Source organism: Saimiri boliviensis, chromosome 2 (genome assembly GCF_048565385.1).
Source record: "Saimiri boliviensis isolate mSaiBol1 chromosome 2, mSaiBol1.pri, whole genome shotgun sequence".
NCBI classification, from domain to species: Eukaryota; Metazoa; Chordata; class Mammalia; order Primates; family Cebidae; genus Saimiri; species Saimiri boliviensis.
In genome coordinates this window covers 68898911-68922389 of record NC_133450.1, presented here as the reverse complement: position 1 = coordinate 68922389, position 23479 = coordinate 68898911, and the positions used below count along the sequence as shown (strand labels likewise).

The 23479-nt window shown below is 44.2% G+C and overlaps 1 long non-coding RNA gene across 4 annotated transcripts in view; it reads left to right on the top strand.

Annotated features, from left to right (window-relative positions):
• Nucleotides 1–23186, top strand: part of LOC141583586 (uncharacterized) — a 45534-nt gene extending 22348 nt beyond the window's left edge. Inside the window, exons 4-5 of one of the 4 annotated variants that reach the window (XR_012516244.1) lie at nucleotides 14694–14774; nucleotides 15450–22020. This is a non-coding gene — a long non-coding RNA (uncharacterized LOC141583586). The other 3 variants (XR_012516245.1, XR_012516243.1, XR_012516246.1) reach the window with 3 other exon arrangements.
• The last annotated feature ends 293 nt before the right edge of the window (nucleotides 23187–23479 follow it).

The window sequence follows — 23479 nt, the reverse complement described above, 5'->3', positions numbered from 1 at the left end:
CTCCTAGGAATGCAGGTCCTATAATGTGCACCTGCTTTCCTCCTAGAACTGTGCTGCATAAACCTACCCCTCTTCTCCTCCATCCTGGGTCCCCCATAGTGTTAGTCTGTTTTCACACTACTATAAAGAACTGCCAAGGCTGGGTAATTTATAAAGAAAAGAGGTTTAATTGATCCACAGTTCTGCATGGCTGGTGAGGCCTAAGGAAATTTACAATCATGGCAGAAGGGAAAGGGAAAGCAAAGACCTTCTTCATATGGCAGCAGGAGAGAGTTAGCTGAAGTAGGGAAAACTGACTTATAAACCATCAGACACCAGGCGTGGTGGCTCACATCTGTAATCCCAGCACACTGAGAGACTGAAGTGGGTGAATCACCTGAGGTCAGGAGTTCGAGACCAGCCTGGCCAACATGGCAAAGCCCCATCTCTACTAAAAATACAAAAATTAGCCAGGAGTAGTGGCAGACACCTGTAATCCCAGCTACTCAGGAGCCTGAGGCCAGAGAATAGCTTGAACCTGGGAAAAGCAGGCTGCAGTGAGCTGAGATTGCACAATTGCACACCACCCTGGGTGACACAGCAAGACTTCATCTCAAAAAAAATAGGAACACCTCCAGTCTGCAGCTCCCAGTGAGACCAATGCAAAAGGCAGGTGGGTTCTGCATTTCCAAGTGAGATACCTAGCCCATCTCATTGGGACTGGTTAGACAGTGGGTGCAGCCCACAGAGGGTGATGCCAAAGCCAATGGGGCATTGGCTCACCTGGGAAGTGCAAAGGGTCTGGAAACTCCTTCCCCTAGCCAAGGGAAGCCCTGAGGGACTGTGCCATGAGGAATGGTGCATTCTGGCCCAGATACTATGCTTTTCCCATGGTCTTCACATTCCTTAGACCAGAAAATTCCCTCAGGTACCTACACCATCAGGATCCTGAGTTTCAAGCACAGAATGGGGCAGCCATTTGGGCAGACACTGAGCTAGCTGCAGGAGTTGTTATTGTTGTTGTTTCATGCCTCAGTAGCTCCTGGAACACTAGCAAGACAGAACTGTTCACTCCCCTGGAAAGGGAGTTGAAGCCAGGGAGCCAAAGCCAGGGAGCCAAGTTGTCTAGCTCAGCAGATCCCACCCCCATGGAGCCCAGCAAGCTAAGATCCACTGGCTTGAAATTCTCACTGCCAGCACAGCAGTCTGAAGTTGACCTGGGACACTCTAGTTTGGTGTGGGGGGGGCATCCACCAATACTGAGGCTAGAGTGGGCAGTTTTTCCCCTCACAGCATAAACAAAGCTTCCAGGAAGTTTGAACTTCACCACACTGTGATGGGAGGAACCCATCACAGCACAGCAAAGCCACTGTAAAGCCAGACTGCCTCTCTAGACTCCTCCTCTCTGAGCAGAGCATCTCTGAAAGAAAGGCAGCAGCTCCAGACAAGGGCTTATAGATAAAACTCCCATCTCCCTGGGACAGAGCACCAGAGGGAAGGGGTGGCTATGGGCACAGCTTCAGTAGACATAAATGTTCCTGGCTGCTGGCTCTGAAGAGAGCAGCAGATCTCCCAGCACAGTGCTTGAGATCTGCTAAGGGACAGACTGCCTTCTCAAGTGGGTCCCTGACCCCTGTGCCTCCTGACTGGGAGACAACTTCCAGCAGGGATCAACAGATACCTCATACAGGAGAGCTCCACTGGCGTGTAGAGGATGCCCCTCTGGGATGAAGCTTCCAGAGGAAGGAACAGGCAGCAATCTTTGCTGTTCTGAGGCCTCTGCTGGTGATACCCAGGCAAATGGGATTTAGAGTAGACCTCCAACAAACTCCAGCAGACCTGCAGCAGAGGGGCCTGACTGTTAGAAGGAAAACTAAAAAACAGAAAGGAATAGCATCAACAACAAAAAGGATGTCCACACAAAAACCCCATCCAAAGGTCACCAACAGCAAAGACCAAAGGTAGATAATTCCACAAAGATAAGGAAAAAACGGCACAAAAAGACTGAAAATTCCAAAAACCAGAATACCTCTTCTCCTCCAAAGGATCACAATTCCTTGCCAGCAAGGGAACAAAACTGGATGGAGAATGAGTTTGATGAATTGACAGAAGTAGGCTTCAGAAGGTTGGTAACAACAAACTCTTCCAAGCTAAAGGAGCATGTTCTAACCCAATGCAAGAAAGCTAAGAACGTTGAAAAAATGTTAGAGGAATTGCTAACTAGAATAACCAGTTTAGAGAAGAACATAAATGACCTGATGGAGCTGAAAAACACAGCACAAGAACTTTGTAAAGCAAACATAAGTATCAGTAGTTGAAACAATCAAGCCGAGGAAAGGATATCAGAGAATGACAATCAGCTTAATGAAATAAAGCATGAATACAAGATTAGAGAAAAAAGAATGAAAGGAAACCAACAAAGCCTCCAAGAAATATGGGACTATGTGAAAAGACCAAACCTACGTTTGATTGGTGTACCTGAAAGTGACGGGGAGAATAGAACCAAGTTGGAAAACACTCTTCAGGCTATTATCCAGGAGAACTTCCCCAACCTAGCAAGACAGGCCAACATTCAAATTCAGGAAATACAGAGAACACCATAAAGATACTCCTTAAGAAGAGCAACCTCAAGGCACATTATTGTCAGATTCACCAAGGTTGAAATGAAGGAGAAAACGTTGGCAGCCAGAGAGAAAGATCAGTTACCCACAAAGGGAAGTCCATCAGACTCACAGCAGATCTCTCTGCAGAAACCCTACAAGCCAGAAGAGAGTTGTATTCAATATTCTTAAAGAAAAGAATTTTCAACCCAGAATTTCATCTCCAGCCAAGCTAAGCTTCATAAGTGAAGAAGAAATAAAATTCTTTACAGACAAGCAAATGCTGAGAGATTTTTTTCATACCGGGCCTGCCTTACAAGAGATCCTGAAGGAAGCACTATATATGGAAAGAAAAAATCAGTACCAGCCCCTGCAAAAACATTCCAAATTGTAAAGACCATCAACACTATGAAAAACTGCATCAACTAACAGGTAAAATAATCAGCTAGCATCATAATGACAGGGTAAAATTCACACATAACAATATTAACTTTAAATGTAAATAGGCTAAATGCCCCAATTAAAAGACACAGACTGGCAAACTGGATAAGAGTCAAGACCCATCAGTGTGCTATATTCAGGAGACCCATCTCACATGCAAAGACACATAGAGGCTGAAAATAAAGGGATGGAGAAATATTTACCAAGCAAGTGGAAAGCAAAAAAAAAAAAAGCAGGGGTTGCAATCCTAGTCTCTGCTAAAACAGACTTTAAACCACCAAAAATCAAAAAAGACAAAAGGAAGAGCATTATTAATGGTAAAGGGGTCAATGCAACAAGAAGAGCTAACTATCCTAAATATATATGTGCCCAATGCAGGAGCACCCAGATTCATAAAGCAAGGTTTTAGAGACCTACAAAGAGACTTAGACTCCCACACAATAATAGTGGGAGGCTTTAACACCCCACTGTCAATAATAGACAGATCTATGAGACAGAAAATTAACAGGGATATTCAGGATTTGAACTCAGTTCTGGACCAAGTGACATCTGGACCTAATAGACATCTACAGAACTCTCCACCCCAAATCAACAGAATATACATTATTCTCAGCACCACATTATTCTAAAATTGACTACATAATTGGAAGTAAAACACTCCTTAGCAAATGCAAAAGAATGGAAATCATAACAGTCTCTCAGACCACAGTACAATCAAATTAGTACTGAAGATTAAGAAACTCACTCAAAACCCTACAACTACATGGAAACTGAACAGCCTGCTTCTGAATGACTACTAGGTATATAATGAAATTAAAGCAGAAATAAGTTACTTGAAACCTGTGACAATGAAGACACAATGTACCAGAATCTCTGGGACACAGCTAAAGCAGTGTTTAGAGGGAAATTTATAGCACTAAATGCCCACAGGAGAAAGTGGGAAAGATCTAAAATTGACACCCTAACATCACAATTAAAAGAACTAGAGAAGCAAGAGCAAACAAATTCAAAAGCTAGCAGAAAACAAGAAATAACTAAGATCAGAGCAGAACTGAAGGATATAGAGACATGAAAAACCCTTCAAAAAAATCAATGAATCCAGGAGGTGGTTTTTGGAAAGATTAACAAAATAGATAGACCACTAGCCAAACTAATAAAAAAAAAAGAGAAGAATCAAATATATAAAATTAAAAAATGATAAAGGGGATATCACCACTGATTCCCACAGAAATACAAACTACCATCAGAGAATACCATAAACACCTCCATGCAAATAAACTAGAAAATCTAGAAGAAATGGATAAACCAGGAAGAAGTTGAATCCCTGAATAGACCAATAACAAGTTCTGAAATTGAGGCAGTAATTAATAGGCTACCAACCAAAAAAAGCCCAGGACCAGATGAATTCACAGCCAAATTTTACCACAGGTACAAAACAGAACTGGTACCACTCCTTCTGAAACTATTCAAAATAATAGAAAAAAAGGGACTCCTCCCTAACTCATTTTATGAGGCCAGCATCATCCTGATACCAAAACCTGGCAAAGTCACAAAGAAAAGAAAAGAAAATTTCAGGCCAATATCCCTGATGAACATTGATGTGAAAGTCTTCAATAAAATACTGGCAAACTAAATTCAGCAACACACCAAAAAGCTTATCTACCACAATCAAGTTGGCTTTATCCCTGGGATGCAAGGCTGGTTCAATATATGCAAATCAATAAACATAATCCATCACATAAACAGAACCAATGATAAAAATCACATGATTAACTCAACAGATGCAGAAAAGGCCTTTGATAAAATTCAACACCCTTCATGTTAAAAGCTCTCAATAAACTAGGTATTGATGGAACATATCTCAAAATAATAAGAGCTATTTATGACAAATCCACAGTCAATATCATACTGAATTGGCAAAAGCTGGAAGCATTCCCTTGAGAACTGGCACAAGACAAGGATGCCCTCCCTCACCACTCCTATTCAACACAATATTGGAAGTTTTTATCCGGGGAATCAGGCAAGAGAAAGAAATAAAGCATATTCAGATAGGAAGAGAGGACGTCAAATTGTCTCTGCAGACGACATGATTGTATATTTAGAAAACCCATCGTCTCAGTCCCAAATCTCCTTAAGCTGATAAGCAACTTCAGCAAAGTCTCAGGATACAAAATCAATGTGCAAAAATCACAAGCATTCCTATACATCAATAATAGACAAGCAGAGAGCCAAATTATGAGTGAACGCCCATTCACAATTGCTACAAAGAGAATTAAATACCTAGGAATACAACTTACAAGGGATGTGAAAGATTTCTTCAAGGAGAACTACAAACCACTGTTCAAGAAAATAAGACAGGACACAAACAAATGGAAAAACATCCCATGCTCATGGATAGGAAGAATGAATATGAAAATGGCCATACTTCCCAAAGTAATTTATAGATTTATTACCATCCTCATCAAGCTGCCATTGACTTTCTTCACAGAATTAGAAAAAACTACTTTAAATTTCGTATGGAACCAAAAAAGAGCCCATATAGCCAAAACAATCTTAAGCAAAAAGAACAAGGGGAAGGCATCATACTATCTGACTTTAAACTACAAGGCTACAGTAACCAAAACAGCATGGTACTGGTACCATTCTTCCTATCCATGATACAGACCAATGGAACAGAACAGAAGCTTCAGAAATAACATCTCACATCTACAGCTTTCTTATCTTTGACAAACCTGACAAAAACAAGCAATGGGGAAAGAATTTCTTACTTAATAAATGGTGTTGGGAAAACTGACTAGTCATATGCAGAAAACTGAAACTGGACCCCTTTCTTAAACCTTATACAAAAATTAACTTAGGATGGATTAAAGACTTAAATGGACCTAAAACCATAAAAACCATAAAAGAAAACCTAGGCAATACCATTCAGGACATAGGCCTGGGCCAAGGTTTCATAAATAAAACACTAAAAGCAATGACAACAAAAGCCAAAATTGACAAATGGGATATATTTAAACTAAAGAGCTTCTGCAAGGCAAGAAACTATTATCTGAGTGAACAGGCAACTTACAGAAAGGGAGAAAAAAATGTACGATTTATCCATGTGACAAAGGGCTAATATCAGAAATCTACAAGGGACTTAAACAAATTAACAAGAAAATAACAAATGATCCCATAAAAAGTGGGCAAAGGATATGAACAGACACTTCTCACAAGAAGACATTTATGTGGTCAAAAAACATATGAAAAAAAACTCATTATCTGGTCATTAGAGAAACGCAAATCAAAACCACAATGAGATACTATCCCACGCCAGTTAGAAGGGCAATCATTAAAAAGTCAGAAAAGAACAAATGCTGGAGAGGATGTGGAGAAATAGGAACACTTTTGCACTCTTGGTGGGAGTGTAAATTAGTTCAATCATTGTGTAAGACAATGCGATGATTCCTCAAGATCCAAAACCAGAAATACCATTTGACCCAGCAATCCCATTACTAGGTATATACCCAAAGGATTATAAATCATTCTACTATAAAGACACACGCACATGTGTGTTTATTACAACACTACTCACAATAGCAAAGGCTTGAAACCAACCCAAATGCCCATTAATGATAGACTGGATAAAGAAAATGTGGCACATATTCACCATGGAATACTATGCAGCCATAAAAAAGGATGAGTTCATGTCCTTTGCAGGGACATGGATGAGGCTGGAAGCCATCATTCTCAGTAAACTGACACAAGAACAGAGAAACCAAACATCACATGTTCTCGCTCATAAGTGGGTGCTGAACAATGAGAACACATGGACACAGGGAGAGTAACCTCACACACTGGGGCCTGTTGGGGGGTAGGAGCTAGGGGAGAGATAGCATTAGGAGAAATACCTAATGTAGATAATGGATTTACGGGTGCAACCAATCACCATGGCACGTGTATACCTATGTAACAAACCTGCACGTTCTGCACATGTATCCCAGAACTTAAAGTATAACAATAATTTTTTTCAAAAACCATCAGATCTCATGAGAACTCACTCGCTGTCATGAGAACAGCATGAGGGAACCACCACCTTGATCCAATCACCTCCCACCAGGTTCCGCCCTCAACACATGGGGATTATGGGGATTATAACTCAAGATGAGATTTGGATGGCGACAGTGAAGGCACATCACCCATCTTTCTGCATGGTCTGTTCCAGTCTTCTACAATTTTCTGTGTTTTATGTCTCTTTTTTAAATGTGGAGGGGGATACAGTATAATAGGAAGCTCACTGCCTTTGGAATTGAGTCTCAATTTTGTCACCTATTAGCTGTGTGACCTTGGACAAGTTACTTAATCTCTCTGGGCCTCAGTTCCTCATCTATAAAAAAGAAACAGTAATGCCTACCTTGCAGAATTCTGGTGATTATTAAAGGTAATGGGCATAAATGCAGTGGCACGCAGGGAGCTTAATAATGACGGCCACCCTTGGTGTTAATGAGCAGTAAGTACTCCTTCTGCTGGCCTGGCCTTCTTTAAGTTCCTAATTACAGTCAATCGGCTGCAGCAGTTGCAGAATGGCACTCACTTCCTTCTTACCCTAATCCTGTCTAAACATGCAAGTATCTCCTACCTCACACAATTGCTTCCTCCTAGCACACACAAAATGCTACTCACCGTTGTTGGTTCATGAGATGAATGGTCACTTTAATCCAGGGATATTGTTCACTGGACCTTTCAAGTAAGTGTTTTCTCTTCAAGGCACTCCCTCCCTGGAGCCCAGCTCAAAACCATCTCCCCTCAGGAAGCTCTCCCTCACCTTTTCAATCAGAAGTTCTCTGGGCCAGGTGTGGTGGATTGCACCTGTAATGCCAGCATTTGGGGAGGCCAAGGCGGGAGGATCACTTGGGCCCAGGAGTTCAAGACCAGGCTGGGCAACATAGTGAGACCCTATCTTTACAAAAAAAAAAAAAAAAGGTAGAAAAAATTATCCACGCATAGTGGTATACACCTATAGTCCCAGCAACTCAGGAGACTGAGGTGAGAGGATCCCTTGAGCCCAGGAGGTTGGGGCTATAGTGAGCTGTGATTGCACCACTGCACTTCAGCCTGAGTGACAGTGAGACTCTCGCTCATAAAAAACGGTTCCCTGCAATGCCTCTGAATCCACCTCACTCTAGGTGTCCTTTGCTTGTGGCCCTGAGAGGATTAGGTGAGTTATCCTATGAAAGGCCTTAGAATAATTCCTGGCACAGAGCGAGCCCTGGGGACATGTTGGCCATTATTATCCTCTATCCTTGTCCTCCCTCGCCCACTGTGTTGGATCCCTCCACAGGCTGCTCCCAGTCCACTCTGTGCCATCTCTGTCCACAGGGGGTGACTCCCAGGAACTGAATCGGGAGGCCCTCTGGGATCTAACCTCCTGTTGACTTCAGCTAAGGAGGGAGGAGGAACACTGAGAGGGGACAGGAGGAGGAAAGAGCACATTGTCAGGGTATCGTGTTTTTCCAGCACCTTCTCTGAGGGCAGCTGAAGGCCTGAAGCCCCCTCCTCACAGCTCTCTCCCTCTCCAAATCCCCCTCAGGCTCCCTGATGTTACCAGCCCCAAAGTATTCACTGCCTTTGCGGCTCCCCCACACCTGTCCTCGCCTGTGTAAATGTTCCCTTCATTGAATTCTCCTGAAATGTCCCAGATTGACTCTGCCATCTGTTTCTTGCCAACGCCCTAACGGAGACACCTACTTCCTAAATATTAAACCTAACCATATTCTGGGCTTTTTTGTCAAATGTCATAGGTTGTTCAGGTTCCTTGAGGCTCCCCTGGATGTATTTTCTACAAAACTATTTTAAATAGATTTTTTTTAGACAGAGTCTTGCTCTGTCACCCAGGCTGGAGTGCAGGGGCATGATCTCAGCTCACTGAAACCTGTGCCTCCTGGGTTCAAGTGATTCTCCTGCCTCAGCCTCCTGAGTAGCTAGGATTACAGGTGTGCACTACCACTCCTAGCTAATTTTTGTATTTTTAGTAGAAACAGCGTTTTATCATGTTGATCAGGCTCCTGACCTTGTGATCTGCTGCCTCGGCCTCCCAAAGTGCTGGGGTTACAGGTGTGAGCCACCACACCCAGCCATAGATATGTATTTTTAAGATTGTTATTAAGTGTGAATTTTACCGAGATTTGGAGTGTTCTTCAAAAGTGAGAAATTAGCCCTATTGCCATGCAGTGCCCTAAAATCCTGGGTCCTGGGTGAGGGATAACTGGGAAGATGCGGTGGAGGCCATACTACGAAGGCAACAGCCTTCACAGAAGAAGCATATGCTCCTGTGGCTGAGCCTTCAGGGAGGCGCACCTTTCGTCCCTCTTCAGAGCCACAGTGCCCCTCAGAGAATGAAGGATCTGCCCTTGTCAGTAGCACTGAGCAACAGAGTCCATGAGACCAGTTGGTCCCCATGTTGTTCTGGAGAGAGTGGAGTGTTTGAGAAAGTTCTATGATGACTGATAGCCAGTCCCAAACCTTGGTAGTGGCAGCTCTGAGCCATATCTAATTTGATCTTAAAAATAAAGAAATGAGACATTTCTTGAACTTCATTGTTGTGGCACCACCTGGTAATTGTTGCCCCTTCCTATTTTAAGGAGGAGGCTGGAGACAGACAGTGGCTGTCCAGAATAAAGACCCAGTTTCCCAGCATCCTTTGTAGTTAGATATGAACAGAACCTCACAGTGGCTGTCCAGAATAAAGACCCAATTTCCCAGCATCCTTTGCAGCTAGATGTCAGCAGAACTTCCAGGGCTTACCCTCTTCTTCCTGTCCCTACTGGAATGCAGACGTAAGTGCGGAGCCAACTCAGACCTGCAGTTGGAGTCAGTACCCTGGGGATAGAAGGTGCATGTACCCCCGAAATGGCACAGAGAAGAGCCGAGTAGGAATAAACTACTATGGTTTTTAAGCTACTGTTATTTAGGGTCCCCTAATAGAGATAGCTATGAGGCCAAAACTACATGTGAAAAATATGAAGTATTATTATCTATGTAGAAAATCACCAAAAAAAAAAAAAACCCACAACATTCCCCAAACTAAGAAATAAGTTTTACAAGATCATAGCATGCAAGGTCAGTATATAAAAATCCATTGTATTTCCATACACTAGCAATATTCAGTTGGAAACAAAAACTTAATACTATTCCCAATAGCTTCAAAAACTGAAATACTTATGTATAAATCTAAAAAAAAAAAAAAGTACCAGATCTCTAAGCTGAAAACCACAAAATGCTGATTAAAGAAACCAAAGATTTAAATAAGTACAGGGACATACCATTTTCATGGATTAGAAGACTCAAAACAGTAAAGATGCCAATTCTCTCTAGATTAATCTATCGATTTAATATAGTACCAATCAAAGTCCTAGCAATATTTTTTTGAGATATAGACATAAGTGTGTATGGAAGGGCAAAAGAAAGAGAAGAGCTAATATAATTTTGAAAAAAAAAATAAAGTTGTAGGAATCATACACTGTAATTTTAAGACTTATTGTAAAGCTATAGTGATTAAGTCAATGTGGTATTAGCAAAGGGATAGACACACAGATCTATGGAAAAGAATGGAGATACAGAAATAGACCCACATAGATAAGGCTTATTAGTTTTTGACAAAGTTGCAAAAACAATTAAATGGAAAAAACATAGTCTTTATACCCAATTGTGTACACTCAGCAGGTCCTCAAATAACATTGTTTCCTTCAACATTGCTTTGTTGTAACATTGATAGAAAAAAAAGAGTCACTTCCAGCTGGGGCCACTGTAGAGTCTGCACAGTCTCCTCATGTGTGCTTGGGTTTTCTCCAGATACTCCAGTTTCCTCCCACATCCCAAGATGTGCACCTTAGGTGAATTGGTATGTCTATATTGTCCCCATGCCAGTGTGTGGGGTATGTGTGAGTGTGAGAGTGTGTGTGTGTGTGTGTGTGTGTGTGTGTGAGTGTACCCATAACAGAATGGCCTCCTGTCCAAGGTCAGTCCCTGTTTAGCACCCTGAGCTGTTGGGATAGGCTCCAGCCAATCACCACCCTGAACTAAAATAAGCAGGCAAATAATTCTGCTTATTTTTACTAATCTTTCTTAAATGTGCAGATAACTCACATGTATTTCCGTGTTTAATATTAGAAGTGTTTTTGGTCTGTATTTAGAAGCTTGGTGATGTTTCTGTGATGAGAAATATGCCATAGAAATTTAATTCTTCTTTATATCAATTAGCTGATGGTGAAATTTGTTTCATTATATGTTGTTTGGCCATTTCACTTAAAGTCGCAGTTTCCAGGAACCCATCAGCAGTATTAAGTGGGGACTTACCATACCATTGAACATCCATACGCAGAAGAGGGAACCTAAACTTCATTCCTTACACAAAACACAAAGTCCCCGTATAATTATCGTGTCTAATTATCAAACTGTTAGAAGAAAAGGCCAGAGAACATCTACATGACTTTGAATTTAGCAATGAGCTCTCAGAAATGGCACCAAAAACACTATCCATAAAATTAAAAATTGATAAATTGGATCTTACAAAAATTAAGTTTTGCTCATGAAAGACACTGTTAAGACAATGCTAAGGTCCAGGCATGGTGGCTCACATCTGTAATCCCAGCACTTTGGGAGGCCTAGGCAAAAGGAAGCTTGAGGTCAGGAGCTTGAGACCAACCTGGGCAACATAGTGAGAACCTGTCTCTACAAATAAAATCTAATAATAATCTGTGCACCAGTAGTCCCAGCTTCTCAGGAGACTGAAGTAGGAGGATTCCTTGAGCTCCAGAGTTCCAGGCTATAGTGAGTTATTGTGCCACTGCAGCCTGGGCGAGGATGTTGAGGCAGATTTAGACTGGGAAGAAATATTTGCAAACCATGCATCTGGTCAGGCACGGTGACTTACTCCTGTAATCCCGGCACCTTGGGAGGCCGAGGAGGGTAGGTCACCTGAGGTCAGGAGTTTGAGACCAGCCGGGCCAACACGGTGAAACCTGTCTCTACTAAAAATACAAAAATTAGTTGGGCGTGGTGGTGTGTACCTGTAGTCCCAGCTACTTGGGAGGCTGAGGCAGGAAGATTGCTTGAACCCAGGAGGCAGAGGTTGCAGTGAGCTGAGATCACATGATTGCGCTCCAGCCTGGGCAACAGAGCGAGACCCTATCTTAAAAAAAAAAGAGAGAGAGAGAGAGAGAGAGAGAAAATCATGCATCTGACAAAGGATTTGTATTTAAAATATGTAAAGCTCAACAATAAGAAAATGGATATTCCGATTTAAAGATAGCCAATGCCTGGCATAGGACCTGACTTGTGGATAGAGGCATCCGTTTGTCGACAAAGAAAATGAGAACCCTGAGAGAGAATGACCTGTAAACACAGCTCATCCTCCTCATTTGATTGACAAGCATTTATTGAGAGAAGGAGACAAATAGTGCAAGGCAGACTGAAATGCAGGTTGGAATGCTCTTTCCTTGGGTCAAATCCAATAGTGGCCCAAGGAAAGAACCACACACAGGGAGACAACCTGCAGGCGTGTGTCTTTTTCTGATGTCTTTCCACATGCACCCCCTGAACCAGCCTTTCTCTCCAAGGCTCTCCAGTGTGCTGCCCTGTTGCCATCGATTTTAAATCCAGAGCCCCTCTGACCTGCTTAAGAAAAGTCAGACAAGAGCTGGTCCAGGAGAAGGCTCAGAGGTGAAGCCAGGTGATGAACTTGAGACTACAGTTCAGAAGCCCACACCCTGGCCCCATCACTGCCTATAATAAATGAGTGACCTCAGTCAAATGTCGCTGTTGATGGGCCTCTGTTTCCTCAGCTGTTCAACAGAGGAGTTAGGTGTTCAGACTCTCAGCTCTACCCCCACCCCACCCTGGACATTCTCAGATTCACCAGAGCTAACACTGTCACTCATTGATTGGACTGCTTTTCATTCTTTTTTTCATACCCAAGACCTAAAACCCTGAGCATGTTAGTCCTTTGTCAAACGCCGGCAAGCTTAAACACATATGACAGCCTGTGTCTTTGCTGACTGGAAACCTGAAGGCTGAACACTTGACCTCAATGTCCCTCCTGTCTTGAATTCTCTGGGTGCCCTCAGCACAGCCCACGGTTCACTGACAAAGAAGTTTGTCATCTCCACCTTTGTAGACCTTCTGGCAGATTGCAGCAGCCTCTATTATTTCAATGTATAATTTATATGGCCCATTTTCACTGCCAAGGACAGCCCACAGAGCATACTTGATCCTGCACAAGAAAACAGCGAGCTGTGCCCTCTGGGATGTGTGTGCTCTCCACCTACAGACACACGCGACTTTTCCAAAGTGTTTTGCTTTACTGGGGCACCTCACTAGGGCAGGAACAATGGGACCTCAGAATAATAGGACAGTCACCACAATTTCAAGGCCGCTCTCAGACGCAGGGATGTGGGTAACATTAAACACATCGGGTGGTTTCCAGCCGCTGGAGGGCCATGCTGGCAGGCTGGAGGCCCTTTGCTTTTTTGCAGGTGAGCAGCATGAGGCCCCGGGCAAGAGGTTTGTAATCTGAAGCGGGGGCTGGATTTTCCTGATGCCTACCTGCTACCCAGGGGAACACACACACGCCACAGCAACTCTCTGTGAATTTGAACTCAGAGCTCCAGGATCCAGACCACACATTCTTCCTTCAGCCTCCTCTCCCCTCCACCCAGGGCATCAGCTCCTGCCCTGACAGCCTTTCTGGATTGCAGCTAGGATCAAGAGAAATAAAAAATACATGAGGTTTTTTTTTTTAATAAAACGCTATGCACTTGCAACATAAAGGTTGGTTCATGGACCAGCAGCATCAGCATCACTTGAGAGCTTGCTGGCAATGCAGAATCCCAGGCCCCACCCCAAACCTACTGGATCTGAATTTGCATCTGGCCTCCACTGGCAGCTGAACTCCAATGGCACGTGATTTGCATGAGAAGTACTGCAATACTCTAACAGAAATATGGTATGGGCGTGGGGGAAATGTGTGGTCTGGATCCTGGAGCTCTTGAGTTCAAATTCAGCTCAGCCACGAAGTTCTTCCTGGCCTTGGGAGGTGGCTGGGGCCTCCGTTTCCTTAGTAGAAGAAGTGTCACTCTGCCACAGTATGAGAATTGGAATGGAGAGGAGAGGGAGCACAGGGCAAAGGGCTGAGCGGCAGGGAGCCCCTTCCCAGTGGCATAAAGGGAATGGGTCAGATAAGACAATGGAGAAGAGCAGGGAGAGATCAACGCTTCCCCCTGCCAGCCCTGCTCACCCCCACCCCACCCCTTCCCTCCCCAGTCACCAAAGCTTCTTGGTGTGGACCCTCAAGTCAGCTGTGGGCCAAAGGCAGCTGAAAAGTGGACAGTCCTACTTAGTTGTCAGATATCCAAAGTGGCACCTTGAGGCCTGGGGGGTCTTCAGCCTGGCCTAGGCTGCAGAGTATCCCCTGTAAACCCAGGACTGAGCTCAGTAAGTGGATCGGGAAACCCTGGAGTAGCCCCGTCCTCCAGGTTGCAAAGGGGACAGTTGAGAGGATCTTGCAGACTGTCTTGGAGGCATTGTCTGCACACTTAAGAGTGGTATTCTCATCACACTGGCTTTTCTATTAAGCAAGCTTCTTGACATAACTCGAAGGTGAGGGTACTTGACCTGTGTTTCAAAATTTTCCTGCAGTGCTGGGAAATGGACAGCATCACACTTGACAAGACTCCATTCAAGTAATTACCCAGAGAGAGATATTATAATTGCAAGAACGTAAGTGCTCCATTTTGTGGGTTTTAAAAATATCCACTTGATGGGGCTGTGGTGAGCATTCAATGTGATAACGTGGGGCCCACTCTTCGCACAGGTTTGCAGTTAGCTTTGTCCCCACAGTCTTGCAGATGAATCGAAGGCTCTGCTCTAGCCCAGCGGCCCCTTCCTTGGCCTCCACCAGCAGCTGAACTCTAATGGCTCTGCTAATCGATGTTTCAAGTCCACGGTGATGGAGCCATGAGTCTTGATCCCGAAAGCTGGACTCAGGGCTTAGGGTGTTCTTTTCAGAAAAAGCTCTTCTATTGTCTTTAAGAAACACAGGCAGCTTGGCCCTATGTGCTTTTCTAGCTGAACCCAATCCCTTGAGGAAGTCAAGTTAAAGAAGTCCTTTCTGACAGTAGTTTTAAACGCTCCCATGTGCGCATTCAAAACCTTGAGACTATACACATCAGCAAGTGAATACACCGCGGGAGAACTGACTGACTGCTGACAGGTGGTTGAGTGAATTCCTAGCCCCAGTTCTTCACCACTCCCGGACTCACAGCCTTGCAGGGCCTCATTTTGGGCAGAGTAGTTCCCCTTCCCTTGAACTTGGGCTTAATGGCGTGACTCGTTTTGACCAACTGAAAGTGACAGCATTCCAGTTCCGGCCTGAAGAGGTCTCATATGTTTCAGCTATCACCATAAAAAGGACTTCCCCTGGCAGCTGCTGTCCATCAGGCTGGGATCCAGAATGAACACACGTGAAGCAAAGTCACCCCGGCTGACCCACACCACAGGCTAGCAGTGGACGTCAACGCTGCTGTAGCTGCCACAGCTCAAAACAGCCACCCAGCCAAGCCCAGCCTAGATCAACAGGGTGGCTTTAGTCTGCCTCCTGACCCTCAAGAAAATAAAAACAAAAACAATTGTTTTAAGCCACTATGTTTTGGGATAGTTTATTACACAACATTATCATGGCTGTGGCAAACCAGTGTACCATGTGATTGATGTGAAAAAATAAAATTGGAGGAAGAGAAACAGGGAGGGGGAAAAGGAGAACAAGAGAGAGGGAAGGTGAGATATTGTTGGCTCGTTGTGGCTAACGAATGATATAGCCTGCTGCGTGTTCTCATGTCGAGGTACACGTGGTGATAACATGCCAGGGTGTCACATGGCCCAGCCACACCAGCTGCACGTAGTCCTGGGAACTAAGCTAAGATCCACTTCAGCCTAGAAGTGGGGGAGTTTGCAGAGATACAGAAAAGCAACTGCAGAGCTAACAGCACCCAGAGAGTGTAAACCAGATCTGCACTGGCAGAGAGAGATCAGGGATCTGAAGTTATATCCAGCTGGTACCATGGCACAGCTTTGGAAGGTGAGACAACTGGTCAAGCTGTTAGCCTTGGGCCAATCAGGCAAGAGAGAGCCAGAATCAAACCCGTTTCCTGCAGGAGGGGACTGGCAGGGACAAGGTGGGTGCCAGGTTTTAGGAGGCAGAAACTTGAGGTAGCAGGAATGAATCAAGTAGACAGACAGGGCACCCAGTGGTGGTACTTAGGGAACCTGGGTCCTGTGTGGCACTTGCCCAAAGTGAATTTTAGAGGGACTCTGACCAGCCCTGTCCCACCTTCCAAAGCTGCGCCCCTGATTCCAGCTGGATGTAACCTCAGATCCCTGATCTTCTCCCTCACTGCCAGTGAAGACTGAGAGGAGGATCTCCCCACTATATTCCTTGGAAAAGAGTCCCTTCCTACTTGGGCACTTACGAAGTATTTCATTCTCTGGGGTGGCATCTCACTTTTTTGTGTAACAGAGGACTGTGAGACTCTCTCAATCCATGCTGGTTTCAGATGCACGTTGGGATCGCCTGGCAGAGCTGGTAGAAGGGAGTTTTGTCGTTATTCCTGGGAGTGTAGCTTCACTGTGCAAGGGCTGGACAGCACATAATGAGACTTAACGATGACTTTTAAAGCATCACAATGAGGGTTTACGTAGTGAGTTCACAAGCACTTGAAGTGGAGCTATTCTAATGTTGCATAAATAAGGCCTTGGGCTTGGGATTAATTTTCCAGTGACGGCATCTTTTATAGATGTCAAAAGGGGGAAAATGGACATCGTGGAATATTCTGGGTTACCTTATACCCAGCATCTATAGTATTTCATACATTTCTCATGGAAAGGCTCCTGACTCAGGCTTCAGTAACTTGGCTTTGGGTCTCAACAGTGATTGATGTGTAGAAAATGTAAATAAGTATTTTCATGTTGAATGAATGAATGAACTTCATTTTGATACAGGCTCTATGAACGCCATTGTGGGGCCCTGAGATGTCATCCCACAGACCAGTGGGTGCTCTACATTACCGTCTGGGATGGCAGGGAACAGACCAAGGGAAACAGTGCGAAGGAGAAAAATGTGGGTCATTGGGAAGGACACAGGCCTGGCACCCATGGCCATCAATCAGAGAAACTGATGCTGGGTGGGGAGGAGAGCCTTTCTTCCCAAGGACTGGAGCCAGGTCTGGCGGCCTGCGGGCTAGACCTCTCCCAGGCTGGGTTACCCATGGTGCTGTTGTGGTGGTGGTTGTTGATGTCGTTTTAATGTAAGACTGTCCAGAGATTTGACCTCTCTTCCAAACCAGAAGGCCTCGTCCTACAGGACCCCCAGCCCACAGCACCTCAGATCCCTCCCTTCCTCTACACAGGACAGGAAGTCGTATAACTTCCCAGGTGGCCTGAGACCTCCTTAGTCTCTGTTGCCATTTGTTGTGGCATTTGGACTGTAGCTTTTCTTACAGTAAAATACTATTAATATGCATGTCTGTGTCAAAAGTGGGACAATGAAATGGGAAAGAGGATTTGTATTGTGATCTCGAGGAAGGTTCCTAGTTGTTTAACACAGAGATACTAAGGCAGGCTCCTGACCTCTTTTGCTGCCTGGACGTGAGCCCCAGGCCTCAGCCTACTGCTGGCCTCCCCTCCCCAACCACCCCACACTTCCCTCTGGGGGTCTCTCCTTCTGATCGAGAGCAAAGCAGACTGGACCCATCTTTTAGTTCTCAGTCTCAAGGGAGAAGAATGGTGGAAACTCCCAAAAGAGAACTCAAATGCTCAAACACCCAGAGATTTCAGGTGGCTAGTACCAGAGCCCAGCCTGTTTTGTGGTGAGGCCCCATTCTTCCTATAAATACACCCCAACTCCTGCCAAGAACGCAGAACTTCACACTAGAGGGGGTTATCCACCAGCCCTGTGGACTTTCTGCAGTTTTAGGGTCTCAAACAGATCTACCCAGGCTCCCAATATCAACATCAATGTCTGATTATCTTTAAAAAATACAGTAAGATTATATCGCTAACTTTAAACCTTCTGTTTGTTTTATATATCATTGTGAGCAAAAGCCCAGGTCCTTTGGAATGCCCACAGGCCCTGCGCAGCCTCCTTCCCCCACACAGCCTGCCTCCCTCCAGCTCCCTCGGCCCTTCTGGCCCCATCTGTAGCCCTCACTCACTCCTCTGGTTGCACACCCTTCCTCCTCGGTGCTCTGTAAACACCTGCCCCAGGGCCTTTGCACTGCCTGTTCTCTCTGTCCAGTACTCTTCCCCACATTGCTGCCTGGCTCCCATACTTCATTAGTTCCTTCAGGTTCCAAGTCCCACCTTAGCAGAGAAGCCCTTCTTGACCACGCTACTTAAAGTGGCAGCCCCCTCTCCAACATTCACTGCCCTTCGTCCCCTACTTCACTCCACAGTCTTCACAGCACCCGACATGGTATGTATGTAACTGTTTAATGTTCATCTCCCTTCCATGAGAACAAAGGTTTCCTTTTCTCTCACTGCCTCTCCCTGGGTTCTCTAGCAGCATTTGGCGTGTAAAAAATGTGAATAAATATTTGGTGGGTGAATAAATGAATGAGTGAATGAATGATAAGCATTAGAAACAGCCAGCAAAAATGAATTCCTTTGGACTCTGGGTAGCTTCAGATATAATGAGGCATAAGCAATAAGGTCAAGGAGCATCTCAGGACCAAAAGTTGGAGGCAGCCAGGCCTCGGGACAGTCTAGAAATGAGAACACAGGATTCTCTCTGTCACTCACGCTGGCTTCTTCCTGAAAATTTTGTCCATTTCTCTTTCTCAGCAGAGCAGCTTTTTCTCTTAGCCCATGCGGAGGACAGAAGATGGCTGCCCGGTGACTACTCTGTTCTTTCTTATAAATCCAGCTATCCAGTTAGTGCCTCAATATCTCTCTTTCCAAATCTGCCAGGTGCCCATCTTTGGTCCTATTCATGTGGCCAGGAAAGTGAGGTCATATTCACAAGCATGATTTCCAGGAGCTCCCAGACAAGAGCTGGGGAGACACTGCAAAATCTCGTCCAATGGGAGATTTCTGCTCTCTCAGCACAAAAGGTTGCTCCAAGAAAGGGAGCTGCCCTTTCAGCCCTTTCAGTTTGAGGTTCAGGACAAGCCTGCTCCAGACCTCAAAACGAATCTCCATCCCAACCACCCTAGGCCCCGTGGGTGCCGTATCCAGCCCACTAGCAACTGTGCTTGCAGTTTGAAATATTGCCACGAGAGGGCACTCCAAAGCAAGAAGCGCATTCTCTGAAACTCCAGCCCTCAGAATGCAGCTCACCTGCGGTGGGCCCAGCTAGGTTGACTGCAGGAGGCCTGCAATGCTGGCAGAGACAGACAGGACAGGGACCCTCGATCCCAGAACTCTTGGCCTGCTGCCCAGGCCCTGCCGTGTCTCAGGAAGGGTGGCACACTCCCAGGCAAATCCATTCACTGTATTTTTTTTTTTTTTTTTTCAGACAGAGTCTCACTCTGTGGCCAAGCTGGAGTGCAGAGTTACATGGTCTCTGCTCACTGCAACCTCCGCCTCCCGGGTTCAAAGAGTCTCCTGCCTCAGCCTCCCGAGTAGCTGCGACTACAGGTGTGTGCCACCACGCCTGGCTAATTTTTTGTATTTTTAATAGAGACGGGGTTTCACTGTGCTAGCCAGCATGGTCTTGATCTCCTGACCTCCTGACCCTCCTGCCTCTGCCTCCCAAAGTGCTGGATTACAGGCATGAGCCACTGTGCCCGGCCTCACTGTATTTTAAGCTGGAAGATTGGCCCAGGGGAATTTTCAGAGGGGTGCAGGGCACCTTGGCTAGAGGCCAACCTAACGACTACATTAAATGCAGGCAAAACGAAGGGGGAGACTCTAAAAGCTCTGCACCATAAACATCAACAGGGTTAGTGTTAGGAAACCAAGAGCTTTGATTTTTTTCACTTTGCATATTTATGTTTTCTAAATGTTCTAATGGACATGTATTGCCTGTATAATTCCTCTTGCTAATGTACCTTTTTGGTTATTTTCAGTTAGGGGCTTTTATGAACAAAGCTGTTTTGAACATTGTGTACAAGTCTTTGTGTGGACATGTTTTCATTGCTGTTGTGTAAATGACAAGGAGGGGAATTAATGGATAGGAATATCTTTAACTATAAGAACAGCCAATAGTTTTCCAATGTGGCAGTACCATTTTAAATTTCCAACAGAAATATGTGATAGTTGCTCCATATTCTTGCCAACACTTGGTGTAGTGAGCGCTTTAAATTTTAGCCATTCTAGCGAGTGTGAGGTGGTACTCCACTGTGGCATTGTTTTACATTTCCCGGATGACTAAACACGTTGAGAGTCCTTCTTGTGTGCTTACTGTCTACTCATATATTTTGCTTTGTGACGCATTTGCTCAAACCTTTTGCCCCGTTTTAAACTGGATGGGTTTGTCTTTTTCATATTGTGCTGCAGGCATTCTTTACAAGTCCTTTATCAAATATATGCACAGTATGAAGTAAAGGTAGAGGTTCATTGTTTTCCATTTGGATTATGTAATTTCCTGTGCATGCTATAACAAATTACTGTAAACTAGATAGTTTAAAACAGGAATCTATTCTCTCACAGTTCTGGAGACCAGAAGCCTGAAACCACTGTCACTGGACCACATTTAAGGTGTCAGCAGGGTTGTGCTGCCTCTGAAGGCTCTAGGGAAGGATCCTTTTCTTGCCTCTTCCAGCATCTGGTGGCTGCCAGCAATCCCTGGCTTGTGGCTGCATCACTGCAATCTCAGCCCACACAGTCACATTGACTTCTTCTCTTCTATGTGCCAAATATTCCTCTGCTTCCCTCTTATAATGATACTTGTGTTTGAATTTAGGTTCCATACAGATAATCCAGGATATCTCATAGTCTCAAGATCCTTAATCACATCTGCAAATATTCTTTTGCATAAAGGTAATGATATGGTCTGGCTGTGTTCCCACCCACATCTCATCTTGAACAATAGCTCCCATGATCCCCACATGTCATGGGAGAAAGCCAGTGGGAGGTAATTGAATCATGGTGGGTATTTTCCCTTGCTGTTCTCGTGATAGTGAATCAGTCTCATGAGAGCTGATGGTTTTAGAAGGGGCAGTTCCCCTGCACACGCTCTCTTGACTGCTGCCTTGTGAGGCATGTTTTTGCTCCTCCTTCACCTTCTGCCATGATTGTGGCCTCCTCAGCTATGTGGAACTGTGAGTCCATTAAACCTCTTTTTCTTTATAAATTACGCAGCCTGAGGTATGAGGTTATTAGCATGGTGAAAGCAGACTAAATCAGGTAACATTCACAGGTTCCAGGGATTAGGACTATCTTTGGGCTAATTGTTTAGCCTGCCACGTGGATCTTCAGTAATTCCAGCATCAGTTGAAAAAACTACCTACCCCTATTGAATTACCTTAGTTCCTTTGTGGAAACCCAATTGACCATATATGTTTAGGTTTACTTGTGGGATTTCTATTCCATCCCGTTAATCTCTCTGCCTATCCTCAGGCCAACATCACACAGTCTTATAATTACGTAGCTTTATACTGTCTTGAAATTAAGTACTCCAGTGTTACTCTTCCAACTTTATTCTTTTCAGTAAAAAATGGAGGCCAGGCACAATGGCTCACGCCTGTAATCTCAGCACTTTGGGAGGCCGAAGTGGGTAGATCATGAGGTCAGGAGATCCAGACCATCTCCAGCCTGGGTGACAGAGCAAGGCTCTGTCTTAAAAAAAAAAAAAAAAAAAAAAAGGGGGGGAGGTATTCTATGCCCTTTGCATTTCCATATATGTTTTAGAAACATCATGTCAATTTCACAAAAAAGAAAATTTTACCTGCATAAAAGCCTGCTGGAATTTCTATTGAGATTGCCTTGAATCTGTAGATCACTTTGTAATGTATTAGCAACTTAATATATCTTATTCAGTCTCGGCAGGGCGCAGTGGCACATGCCTGTAATCCCAGCTCTTTGGGAGGCCGAGGCAGGCGGATCACAAGGTCAAGAGATCGAGACCATCCTGGCCAACATGGTGAAACTCCCATCTCTACTAAAAATACAAAAATTAGCTGGGGGTGGTGGCAGGTGCCTATAGTCCTAGCTACTCAAGAGGCTGAGGCAGGAGAATTGCTTGAACCTGGGAGGCAGAGGTTGCAGTGAGCCAAGAATGTGCCCCTGCACTCCAGCCTGGCAACAGAACAGAGGTCCGCTTAAATTTCTCTCAGCAATATTTTGTGGTTTCGGTCTATATGTCCTGCATGTGTTTTCATAATTTATTCCTAAATGTTTCAGTTTGGATGCTACAGTGTCATTTGAAAACAGCTGGATGTTATTGAAGTTTCCCTTTAACTGGTTCGGCTGATATTTATAAATGCGGTTGATGTTAACTACACTCCGGTCTAGCAGTTGTTTGTAGATTCCTTAGTACTTTCTACATAAACAATGTTGTACATGAATAAAGCAAGTTTTGCATCTTTCTTTCCAATCTTGATATCTTTCTTTTCTTCTTTCTTCTCTTCTTCATTACACTGGTTAAGACTCCCATCATGAGATTAAATCGAAGTGGCTCCAAATTCAAAACAGCAGCACTAAGCATGATATTTGTTGTTTTTTTCTACAGAAAGCTTTAGAAGGTTGAGGAAGTTTCCTTTATTCCTAAATTGCTCAGCATTTTAAATCAAAACGTGTATTGATATACCCACACAATATTTTTCACTTATTCTGTATATATGGTAAATTAATTGATTTTCAAATGTTGAACTCACCTTATATTAACCTCACAAGGTCATGACATAAATCTATTTTATATATTTGTGGATTTGATTGCTAGCATTTTGTTCAGGATATTTGCATGTATGTTTGTAAGAGATATTTTTCTGTAGTCATTTTTTAATACCTTTGTCAGGTTGGTATCGAGGTGATATTGATATATTCTGAATATCAATTCTTTGTCAGTTACGTGTATGGCAAGAATTTTCTCCTACTATGTGGTTTGACTTTTTATTCTTGTCATGGTGCCTTTTGTTGAGCAGAGATTCTTAATTTTATTATGCTTGAGTAATTAATAAAGTTTTCTTTTCGGTTTAAGTGCTTTTTTTGCCTTTGCTTGAGGCTTATGGTCTTTAGTTGCATATTCCAGGAAGTCGGAAAAGGTCCAGTTCGCACTACTCAGGGTGTGTTAGAAGGCAGCTGGTGGCTCACGCCTGTAATCTCAGTACTTTGGGAGGCCGAGGCCGGCAGATTGCTTGAGGTTAGGAGTTCAAAACCAGCCTGGCCAACATGGTGAAACCTCATCTCTATTAAAAATATAAAAATGAGCTGGGCATGATGACTCATGCCTATATTCCCAGTTACTCAGGAGAGTGAGACAGGAGGATCAC